Raw genomic sequence first — 12,828 nt, 5'->3', positions numbered from 1 at the left:
TGAGTGAATACGAAATATATCATGATTTTAGTGGCCATCTATTTCACAGAGGCTGTGCATGTTAAATAAATAAATGCACGGAAAACACTCAGAACTGTGTCTGGCACACAGTGAATGCCGCAGGAGGGTTCCAGATTATTATTATTATCCCCTCCCTTTATTCGATTCCGTTCTGACAGCATGAGGTTGACTTCACAGGGTCACAGTTAGCTTTTTCATTTTCACATTTTAACCCATCATCCAGTCCCAGGCATTTGTCCTTCAGAGAAAGAAAGGGGAGGGAGGAGGGAGGGAGGGAGGGAGAAGAGAGAGAGAGAAGAGAGAGAGAGAAGAGGAAGAGAGAGAGAGAGAGAGAGAAAGAGAGGAGAGAAAGATCCAACAACAATACAATAATTACCACAGTAAGTAAATGTGTGATATCACATCCTCTCTTTTTCCTTAGAGTAGCTAAAGAGGGCTTCAGGGTGTGTCTGTGTGATGTGTATGTCTGTGTCTGAAGGGGAGTTGTTTTTTTATTTTTCTTCTAACTCAATTAATTAGAGGCTGTCTGTGGTGGGTTTTTTTTTCTTCTTCCCTGTACCTGGCTTTTTTTGTTCATTTTGAAAGGACCCAAACCACCTGCTCCCTCCCTCCCTCCTTCCTTTCCTTCTCCTCAATTCCCCAAGGGGAGGGCAGGATCTAAAGAGGACTGTGTCACCACTGTCATCAAGATAATGGCTCCCTCCCCCGCTTCTTTCCACTCCCTTCTCATTCCCCAGAGCCTGGGAAGTACTCAACCTTTGTCCTTCAAACACTGCCCTTAAACAGTGGCCTAACACCTTTGCCCCATTGACCTGTGGTCCTGACCAAATCCTAGAAGCTACCCCCTCCCTCCCTCATGCTAATCTTAGACGTCCCCAACACCTTCTCGGTGAGACAGAACTCTCTTGTTGTCCTGGGGTCTCAGTACATACTTTTTTCCTTGGCAGAAATAGTTGTGGTTTTTCTTAACCGTGTTGCAACTTCCTCATAGATCTGGAAATTCCCTTCTTGGTTAAAGCTCTTGATAGATACAGGATAGATGATAGATACAGAAGAAATATCTAGTCTGGTGCTATTTTACCTCTTAACCTACTCACACATACACAAACACACAATCGCATAGTAGGTTAACAGTGTGGTATGTGTGTGTGTTACTGGGGATTGAATCTAAAGACATTATACTTCTGGGCTATGCCCCCAGCTTGCTTGCTTGCTTGCTTGCTTGCTTGATTTATTTATTTATTTATTTATTTATTTATTTATTTATTTATTTTTGAAACAGGGTCTTTTTAGGTTGGGGAGAGTTTCTCTACTTGCTGAGACTGTCCTTGAACCTGTGATCCTCCTGTCTCAGACTCCCAAGTACTGGGATGATGGGCATACACCACTGCACATGGCTGCTGTGTGATTTTGAGAGGTTAGTTTGAACCCTCTGGGACTCAGATTGTAAACGTTACCTGGGTTGGGCAGATTAAAGGATGAAAAGTTTTGGGGAAGAAAGGATTCTTTTTGGAAAAAGGAATTTACAAATATTTCCATGGTGAGAGTAGTCACTGGAGGAACTACCAATCTATTTAGATTCCTCCTCTTTAAAAAATGAGCTTAATAATTCCCCCACCTCCTCTTCATGCCTGCCTATATCCTCAGCTGTGGACTGATAGAACCATACTCTCCCCAGCTCACGTATATGCACACTTCTGGGAGGCCCTAGGTAAATAGAAGGCAAAGACAAGGCTGTGGCATTATTATCATCATTAGGATGATGATGATGATGCTTTTAGTCTGAGAAAACAGGAAGTGAAACCGCCTGGTGATGAATGACTGGCCCCATCTCCTCAGCTAGATCTGAAGGCCAAGAAGACTCCAGCCAAAGAAAACTGGAGCCCTAGCACTTCTGCTGTGCCTCGAGGGTGGGAAGTGCGTATGTGGATACCACAAGGAGTGTCTTTAAATGTGTAGTTTCCAGAACGTTATTGACCTTTCAACCTTATTATAATGCCTGCCCTCCCTGCTCCATGTGATATCTTCAGGGTACTTCCTTCCCCATTTCCTAGAGAGAACTTCTCATGGCTGTCAGGGTTGTTAAAGGAGAAGTCCAGTGATTAATTGGTTTCTGCTGCACACACCTTATCTTCCCAGGCCAGGTCTGAGCCATGTGCCTTTCTCTGTAGCCAATTCTGTGCCCGCAGCAGACACATTCCGGAGGCCGGAGGCCTTTCCTACAGTCCCTCAGGGAGCTGTGTTGCTCTCCTGGCCGGGTTGCCTGACACTCCATCTGCTTGGTTGGTTATTCACATCCTTTGTCTTTTTCAGGAATTGATTGTGGATACTGTAGTCAGAAAACAGGACATCAGGGCCAATGTAATTATCCCACACTGACATTTCCATTTGCAGCATCGCGGCCTCTGGAAACACTGAAAATCAGTGAAAATGACCTGATTTTCATAGTACCTTGTTAGCTCCACTTCCCGGGGAGAAAAGAGCAGGTTGCTGAGTGGGGAATAAATGAACCAATCTGGTATTTGGGAGATGCCTCATTTGAACAATGTTCAGAAAAAATGCAGAGGGAATAGGAGAGGATAAAATATCAAGGAAAGGTGGCAAAGAGAGATGAGAGAGCATTTCAGCCGGGTGGGACTTTGGTGGGGTCTGGTCTCTGGGCCACCCTCTTTTTATGGTTTTTAACCAAGATCTTGAGCCAAATTAGTATATTATTAAAATTTTGGTTTGGGAAATCCATAACCTCAATCCTTTATTTATCATAGCACTATTCATAATAGCCGAGATGTAAAAGCCACCCACGTGTACATTAACCGATGAAAGAATTTTTTAAAGTATATATCTACATACCATAGAGTTCTATTTATTTATTTTTTTTTTGCGGGTTTGGATTTGGAACCCAGAGGCATTCTACCTCCGAGCTACACCCCCTGCCCTATTTTTTATTCTTTATTTTGAAACCGGGTCTCACTGAGTTGCAAAGGGCCTCACTAAGTAGCTGAGGCTGTCTGCGAACCGCGATCCTCCAGTCTCAGCCTCCTGAATGCTGGGATTACAATCGTGTGCCACCATGCCCGGCTACCAAAGAGTTTTAGAGGGGAAAAAATTTAATATGCAACAACATGGCTGAACCCTGAAAACAGTTGTTAAGTGAAATAAGACAGTTACAGAAAGACAAATTCTATAGATTCCACTTGTATAAGGCATCCAAAATAGTCAATAAAATCAAAGGACAGAATGGTGAGTTCCAGTGGCAAGAGGGAGAGAAAAATAGGAAGCTAGCCAACAGGGAGCGTCCGTTTTACACTAGCAAGATGAGCTCGAGGGCAGCTGTACAACACTGAGCCCATAGTCGGTGATAATGTGTTGCACACCTACAGATTCGTTAAGAGGGTAGACCTTACATCAAGCCTCTTACCACAATAACATAACATAAGATAATAAGAGAACAGAACATGATAAGACATAACATACATGACACGGCATGACTTACATGGAGTACACGACACGGTACACGTGACATGTGACAGAAACGGCAAGCATGAACACACATGATGGAAGCAACACACAGAACATGGGAGACACAACAGAAACGACGTTTGACAATCGTTGTGTGTCGCTTGGGTCTCGTGGGTTAACACTTCTGCCACGATACATATGACGCGTAACAAAGGGGACACACATGATAAAACTCACAGGAGGGCAAAAACGGCCCACGTCACAGAGCACACGTGAGGCGTACAAATGACACACATGTGCAAATGGCACGTGTGACACGAATATGAAAATGATACATGTGGCAGATGCATGAAAAATGACAGAAAAAAATGACGCTGGTGTCCCATGTATGAAAAAAGATGCGTGCAAAAGTGACACACAGCCAAAATGACACCAGAAAATGGCAGGTGTGTGCAGAATGACCCAGGTGTGATAAAGGACACATATGCAGAAAATGACCTGAGTGGAAAGAACACACGTGACGAAACGACACTCACATGGAACAGGACCTACGGCGCAGAATATCCATGGGCATGGCAGAAACGGCGTGCGTGACAACCCTGATGGTTGCGACAGAAACCACCGTCTTAGCTCCCTACTGCTTCTTCTGAGCCTAGATGAGGGGTCCAGAGATGCCCAGGCTGGGATGGGCACGAGGGTCACGGCAGGGGCCTGACTGAGGAAGAAACGTTCTAACACTAACATGGAGCGCTCCACCTCAAATTGCTGTGCCTTGTTTGCCAATGTCTTGCTCCTTCTTTTGGAGAACCCCGTGTTGCATCCTGGCTTCCTCCATTCACATCCCCTCTCCAGATCTCACTCTAAATAAGTTCAATTCACTGGGCCTCAGTTTTCTCACTCGGGACACTGGAAGTCTATTAGTTACACTTATCTGGCAGGGTTGTTGTAGGACTGATTGAGTCAACACACGGGATCACAGACAATTAGTTCAGGAACACGTGCTCAGTAAGCAGGCGCTGTCATTGCAACCTTTTTTGTTATTGCCTTTTTCTGTCAGCCATCCACTATCCTCCAATTCATCCAGCCAGCAAAAAGACAATTGCCATATTCTCTGACAGGCATTCAGTGAGTCACTAGGGATAGATACAAAGTGAGCAGAACATAAATCTCAGAGGGCTTCTGTGTGTGTGTGTGTGTGTGTGTGTGTGTGTGTGTGTGTGTGTGTGTTGGGGCTGGGAATGGAACACAGAGCCTTGCACATGCTGGGAATGTACTCTACCACTGAGCTACACCCCCAAGACCCTGTTGTTTCTTAACACATAGCAATAGGTGTTACCATGTCTAGCTCAATTCTGTCTTTATTTGTCCATTCTCTCTTTACATTTTTTCCTTCTTCCTTGCTCTTTCTATTCTCAGTTCTCTAGGAAGCCAGGCCCCAGGTGTCTTGACCCAGGAAGGCCACAAATCCCTCCAGGCTATTTGTTGGTGAAGGAGTCCTGTAAAGGGTAGGGCCCCAGGAAACCTGCTGGTCCTCCCACTTGGCAATTCTCTTTGGGCCAGGCTTCCCTTCCCAGGCCCTGGGCTCTTCCACAAGCTCTCTGGGAAACTGGACGAGGGCCACTAGGTTCTGTAATAACCACACTTCTTCATGGTAAACAAGAACCAGATTCCTGGGCAGTGACGTGGGCGGGAGCGCTGGCCGAGGCAGCTGGGATTACACCAAGACGTGAAGAAACACCTCTGCTCAGCCCTGACCTGCCTGCGGAGGCCCAGCCGAGAGGTTGCCCACGGCCCCTCTTTGCTCTCCTTCCGGCTGTTCTCAGCCGCTGTTAGAGGAGCCTTGGCACCAGATGGCTCTTCAAATACCAGCAGACAAGTCAGCCCTGGGTGCACAACCAGACCTGCTCCCTCCCCATCTCTCCTCTTTTAGAATTTGCCCCCTCTCTTTCCTGCTCCTGTGCCCAATGCTCACCCTTTGCTGTCATTCTTCACGTCTATTCCTTCAGAAAGGAGGGTTTTTATGTACTCTCTTACTCATGCCAGGAGAAGCTTCACGTTCTTGTGAGGATGCCCCGATCCCAGAAACCCCAGAACAAGGGGGCGCTGGGATCTGCGCAGGTCCCCAGCCTGTCAGAGCCATCTCACTTGGGGTGGCGTGGCCTGGCCCAAGGTTTTCTTCTAAACAATGTTGACTTCCAAACGTAGGATCAGGTCTTCTGGGGCTTAGGTCAAACACAGTTCCTACTTGTTCCTGGGTGGAAGGTTGAACCAGCCCGAATACCTCCAAAAGGCTATAGGAGAAACTGGGGTGGAAACTGGGTGGCCGAGGGCTTAGGGTGGGAGGGAGACATTTTACTATATACACTTTTGGGCTTCTGCATTTTGTACCTTGAAGACGTAAAGGTTAAAAAAATGAGAAGGAGGCCGGGCGTGGTGGCGCACGCTTGTAATCCCCGCGCTTGGGAGGCGGAGACAGGAGGATCACGCAGGTTCGAAGCCAGCCGCGCTGGCTTAAGAGACCCTGTTTCCAAATAAAAAAGCATAAAAATAGGTCTGGGAGTGTAGCCCGGAAGTAGAAGGGTTTCCAGAAACCCCAGTACCACCAAAAAAAAAAAAAAAAAAGGAAGGAAAAAGAATTCTTTGATTTTGTAAGTCTCTTGTATGTCAAATGTAGAGAAAAGCCCCTTGTTCTGTCCTCGTGGACAACCATGTCAGGAGGCCTCCAGGGACCAGGCTCCAGGCCTAGCAGGGACTCTCAAAGGCAGGCAGCTGCTTGGGTTTGAGATTTTCTGGGTGTTTGAATGACTTAAATTTTTGCACTTTAAGGGGACTCATTGCTCCGTGCAATGGCCCATGGTGGTGGTGGGGGGTGTCTTTGCAGGCCTGGAATTCCACGACTGCCCCTGCCCCATGTGATAGACGGTAGGAGCCCTCCTGGCTGAGAGAGCAACAGCGACAGACCATCTGCTGCTCAGTTACCTTTGTACTAAGGCGCCAACCTGGAGGAATGCAGAGCCGGTACTCTGGGGAGCTGGTGTCCTCCTGGGTGCCAGAAGCGGGGACCACTTTCCAGGTATTGTGGGGGAGGGGGCAGGGAGATATTGTTCACTAGGTATATAGAGTTTGGTTTTCTAAGATGTAAAGAGTCCTGGAGGCAAATGGTGTGAGGGTAGCACAATAATGTGAATGCCTTCAGTGCCACTGAGCTGCACATTTAGAGAAATCCTTCTAAATTCTTGATTCAAAAAATATGTTGAAAAAAAACCCCTCAAAAAACAAAAAATATGTTGAAGGCAGGCATGGTAGAACACACTTGTAATCCCAGTACTTGGGAGGCTAAGACAGGAGGATCACAGGTTTGAGGCCAGCTACTTGGTGAGGCCTTGTTTCAAAATAAAGAATATAAAAAATAAATAGGGCTGGGGGTGTAGCTTGGAGGTAGAATGCTCCTGGGTTCAAGTACTGCAAAAAAAAAAAAAAAAAAGGTTGAAATTTGTACAGCACTTTCACATATATTATCAATATCTTCCTATTTCCCAAAGCCCAAAGCCTACATGGAATTTCTAGCCTTTAATTCTATCTTGTGCCTCACATTGTGACATTCTGCCCTACAAACTGCACTCCAGCTCTGCTTGTGCTCTCCTCCTCCTCCTCCTCCTCCTCCTCCTCCTCCTCCTCCTCCTTCTTTCCTCCTCCTCCTCTTCCTTCTCCTTCTCCTCCTTTTGGTGTGGTATTGGGGAATGAACCTGGCATTCTACCTCCAAGTTATACCCCCAGCCTTTTTATTTTTAAATTTTGAAACAGGGTCTTGCTAAGTTGCGGAGGGTCTCACCAAGTTGCCTAGGCTGGCCTGGAACTTGTGATCCTCCTATCTTAGCCTCTTAAGTACTGAGATTACAGGAATACACTGCAGAGCCTGTACCTACTGACTCTTAACGGACCATGCAATTTCTTCTCTCTCTCCACCTCCGGATTCCTGGTAATCCCCGTATCCTATATGATTTCCTCCTCTTACTGGAGAGTTCCTGCCCATCTTTAGAGGTCCAGGTGGAGGTCCCACTGTGGACTTCCTGGCTAAATCTCTCCTATTTTTAAACCATGCTTATCCTTCTTAAGGCCACTCCCATTAGGGTCCTCTTAATAAAACAAAACCAAAAAATAACAAGTGTTGGCTAAAATGTGGAGACAAATTGGAACCCTTGTGCACTGCCAGGGAGAATATAAAATAGTGCATCTACTGTGAAAACTATGGTGACTGTTCAAAAAATTAAATACAGCTTGGGAGGCTGAGTCAGAAGGATTGCAGGTTCGAGTCCAGCCTCAAAAACTAGGTGAGACACTGTTTCAAAATAAAAAATAAGATAAGGCTGGGGGTGTAGCTCAAGGTTGAATGCGCCTGATTGAGTTCAATCCCTAGTGACCCCCCCACACACATACACACAATTAAACACAGCATTGCCATATGACCCCACAATCCTGCTTCTTGGTATACTTATGCCCACATGTATCGAAAACAAGAAAAAAACCAATAACAACAAAAAGAACCGGAAGCAGGAACTCAGACGTGTGTACATCCACAATCATAGCAGCCTGTTCACACCAGCCACCAGGTGGAAACAACTTGTTTCCTTCGGGTGGATGAATGCATAAATGGAATGTGGTGTAGACAAACAGTGTAACATCATTCAGCCTCAGGAAATTCTGATACAGCGTGGACATGATACAGCTTAGAAACAGGCTGCTGAAAGAAGCCAGATACAAAGTGACACACACTGTATCATTTTATTTATTTGAGGTAAGGATTTGGTCAAATCCATCCACATAGAAAGTGGAATGGTGCTTGCCAGGGGCTAGGAGGTCAGAGAAATAGGGTCAGAGTTTCAGGGTTTTGCCAGCTGAAAAGACTTCTGGAGATGGATGGTGGCGATGGTTGTATAACACTGTGAATGTAATCCATGTCACCAAACTGCATATTGAAAAAATGATTCAAATGGTAAATTTTATGTTCTATTTTTCATACACATACCTTTTGCCACCATATAGCCATACCTGCGTGTGTGTATGAGCATATGTATTTATGTGTGTATATATGTATGTGTGTGTATATGGATACATATACGTATGTATATGTAGCTTCTCAAGGCATTAGAGTTATCTGGCTCCTGCACTAGATGTCCAGTGAATCACAGCTCTGGCATCCCCATGCCTACCATAACACCTGGCACTAACTGGCTATCAGTGCTTGTTGCCGTGACAGGCAGCACGAAGCCAAGGTGTGTATGAGTCTCGGGCTGGCCCGCGTGCTGCATCTCTCTTCTGGGATATCCAGCTCTCCCCTTGAATCTGTGATGCTGCCCTGGAGGAGGCTTCAGACAGCTCTCCAGGGCCATCGGTGGATCCCGCCCCAGGATCCACGGCAACACGTGCTTTAAGGCCACACAAAAGGCGGGACTTTCTCTTGTGGTGTAATGAGGCACCGGAAGATTGTGAGATTAAAAATTGTAAGGTCATAGACTTGTCTATATGCTGATGCACATGTGGTCCTGAGAGGATCAGGGGATCTCCGTAGTCCTTTTCATCTCCACGGTGTTGTAGTTTTCTCAACCTTGTGAGGAATGTGGAGAAATACTTAGCTCCTACTTATATCTGTCATGGGATGAGCCAGAACGGAGCAAAACAGTACCTGAGCAGTTCCAAATCAGAAAATCTGAAATCCAAAACTTGTTTAGCACTGACAAGATGCTCAATATACTTCAGTTTAGACCATTTTGGATTTTGAATTTTTGAATGAGGGCTACTGAAATATTCCTAAATCTGAAACACTTGTGGTCCTCAACATTTCGGAAAAGGGATGCTTGACCTATGCATAACACATATCCTGCATATACTTAAGCCCTTCCTCAAAGGCTTATGAATGCTAGGATCCCAAATTCATTACTGCTTCATTGCCTCTAAGTCTCTGTATTATATGTAGATTCTGTGGACTCTGAGTAGTTCGCAGTTGCAGACTGTGTTTCCTTCTCTTGAGCAATGCACACAGGCTGCAGGAGTCAGGTAACTGGACCATTCATTAGAGCATTTAAGAACATGGACTCTGATACATGCAGAAACAGGATGGGTTGTAATTCCAACCCACTTTCTGGTTGTGTGACTTTGGATGACTTTGGATGGTGTTTTAGTCAGCTTTCTATTACTATAACAAAATACTTGACACAATCAACTTAAAAAAAGGAAAGGTTTGTGGCCTACAGTTTTGGAGGTTTCAGGCCATGGTGGCTGGCCTGTGTCAATGCAGCAAGCACATCATGGCTGGAAATGCATGGTGGAGGAAGCCCTTTTACCTCGTGGCTGGAAGGAAAGAGGAAGAGAAGACTAGTGCTCCACAATCCTCTTAGAATACTCCAAATGACCCAACACTTCCTACTGGGCCCCAGCTCCTAAAGGCCTCACCACAACCTCCCAACAGCACCATGGAGTAGGAACCAAGACCTACATAGGTCTTTGGGGGACACTGAAGATCCAAACTCTGGCAGCAGTCTTTTACTTAACCTTTCTGAGCCTCCAACTTGTGATCCTCCTGCCTCAGCCTCCGGATTAGTCAAAATTACAGGGAGTGCCATGATGTCTGGTTCTAAGCCACAGTGTTTTCAGTGATAAAAACAGCAGAAATAATACAAAGCATTGAAGAGGATGGTATGAGATGATTCTTATGAAAGTACCAACCACATAACATCTCACATTAATAGAGGCCAATTAACAATGTGTCAAGAAAAGTTCAAAATGTTGTTTTTGTATTTAATCTGGGGAATGTGGTTGCCTCCTTCATTATTTAAAACAGTGAGGAGCAGGGCATGGTGGTGCGTGCTTGTAATCCCAACATTTGGGAGGCTGAGACTGGAGGCTCTCAGTGGTGGTTTGTGGACAGCCTCAGCTACTTAGTGAGGCTCTTTGCAACTAACTCAGTTTCAAAATAAAGAATAAAAAATAGGGCTGGGGCTGTAGCTGGGAGGTAGAATGTCCCTGGGTTCCATCCCCAGTATACATACATACATACATACATACATACATACATACATACATAAATAAATAAAAACAGTGAGGTGCTGTTAGGACTTGAAACTCAGCTTGATTCTGCTGTCTCAAACTTATTCTCATGTGAAGCTATTTATCATTACACCCTTAGGCAGTCTCCACCCGTTTCCTATACATACACACACAGCTCTTCCCTTCCTTTTCTACCCTCCCGCTTCCATTTATTTATCCTAAGAAAGGGGGAAAACCCCAGGCATTGCCAGTTCACCAAGTAAAGATCTACTCTGATCCTTTGGTTTACCCACCCTGGTTGTGTTCCTGGACAGCGAGTTCCTTTTTCTTTTCTCCCTTCCCCAATTCATTATCCAGCTATGTACTCATCTGCGTGGCGAGTGATGAGCCAGATGCAGGGTAGGCTGGAGGGCAGAACTTTTAGCCCAGGAGCACGGCCTTCCTGGATACAGGTGGACGTGGGTATCGCCTCTCTCACCAACACTTCTGACACTGAATGGCAGGATTTATAATTAGGCATTCGGTAGTCCTAATTAGTCTCATTTGTAGTCTCTTTGGACCATGTTATGTCTGCTCTTGTGCAGAGGTGAAGTTTCCCTTCCCCTTTGGGTACTTCCTTCTTTCGCTTTCCATTCCTGTTCTTTGCTGCTGTTCCACCTGCTCCCTACTGTGGTTTAAACTGCAGAAGGATGGGGTGCAGACTAGGGAGCTACCAGTGGGGAGGCAGAGCATTTCCTCCCCCAGGCTGTCAATGGGGGAGTGCAATGTCAACAGTGCTGGCTTTGGGTAGAATTTCTTTCTGTGGGTCAGCACTGAACATCCTCAGAGAGGGTTAAGATGGGAAGGATGATAGAAGCCATCCAGACTAAAGGTTTGAAGTCATTTCCTGGGTCAAAATTGTTTGTGACTAATGGTTCTTGTATATTCTGTCCCCTTTGCTTTGGAGAATTTCTCATTTTATCTAAGAAATACTCGCCGATGACATACAGTCTGACTCTCTCTCCTTGGCCTCAAGTCATTGACCTTTGCAAGAGTGATTTTTTTCCCCTCCCAGTGGGCAGAGCTTCTCTGGTCAGTTGCACTCCTCCTGCAGTATTTTGTCTGCTGTTTTAGAAGCAGATGCACAGACCACTTTGCCAGTGCGCATGCCCATATCCACTAGCCTATGACGGACGCTCTCTCATCCAGAGATGCTAGTCTAATGTTTTGAAGACATCCACCTCCACAGATTTCCACCCTCTACTCTCCATTCATCATGGCACACCAGGGGAAATGTTTACTCCTTGGTGGTGTGAAGGCAGGGTGGAGGAAGCTTGGGATAGAGAAATTGTCATGAATTCCTGCAATGTAACCCTGCCATATAAATAAATGCACAGTTATATTCTCTAACCAATTAGGCCAAGATGGGGGGAAATTAAGGTTTGAGGGAGCTGATCTAAAGTGCAAAGTACAGCACCCATACTTCTTGAGGTGATTCCTGCCCCCAAAAGGCTGGTACCATATTTCAGACATTAAGAAGGATATGTGGATACCTCAGGATTTATACCAGGGGGCATGAGCCTGAAGTTTGGGTCAGAAATACTTGAGTTTTATCCTTTGATAGCTGAATGATCCTATGCGAGTTATTTATTTTCTCTAGAATTGTTTTTCTGCTTTATATGATAGAGACACAAGGCTAATAGTACATTCCTCATGGTGCTGTGTAATAGACTGTGAATGATGGATACCCTAGAACATAAGTCACTGCAACAAGGATATGTATTTCTCTTTTATACAGAAGTCTGGATAGCTCGTTCAGGGCTGATATGATAGATTTGTACACACCAGGACACAGGTTCCTTCTGTCCTTTTCCTCTGTCACCGCCCCCCCCCCCAACCTGTGGCTTCCACTTCATCATCTGAGGTTTGTTCGAGCCCCAGCCATTAAATTTTCATTCCAGCCAGCAGGGAGGAGAAAGGAGGAGGAGGAGAGAAGAGAACTTGTTTCTTTCCTTCAACCACTTCCATTGACAAATCACTGGCTAGAGCTTAATCTCATGGATGCTAACTGGCTATAATGGAGTTTGGGACATTGGGTGTTCTTGGAAATCGAAGAGGGAGAAAATTATCCCAGACATCTAGCAATCTCAGTGGCAGATCCTTATGAGATCTGAGACAAAGCAAATGGAGAGTCGACCACAGAGGAAGCACTCAGCAATTGTCACCATCATTTTCATCACCACGAGAAGGTGGGGGATGCTTTCGAACTGTGACAAGACCCCATCTTGCTGATGAAGTCACCCTTGGCTTTCTCCCTTTTTAAAA

Source organism: Muscardinus avellanarius (assembly GCF_963383645.1).
Source record: "Muscardinus avellanarius genome assembly, chromosome: 7".
In the NCBI taxonomy this organism is placed as follows: Eukaryota; Metazoa; Chordata; class Mammalia; order Rodentia; family Gliridae; genus Muscardinus; species Muscardinus avellanarius.
This window is presented reverse-complemented; position numbering follows the sequence as displayed.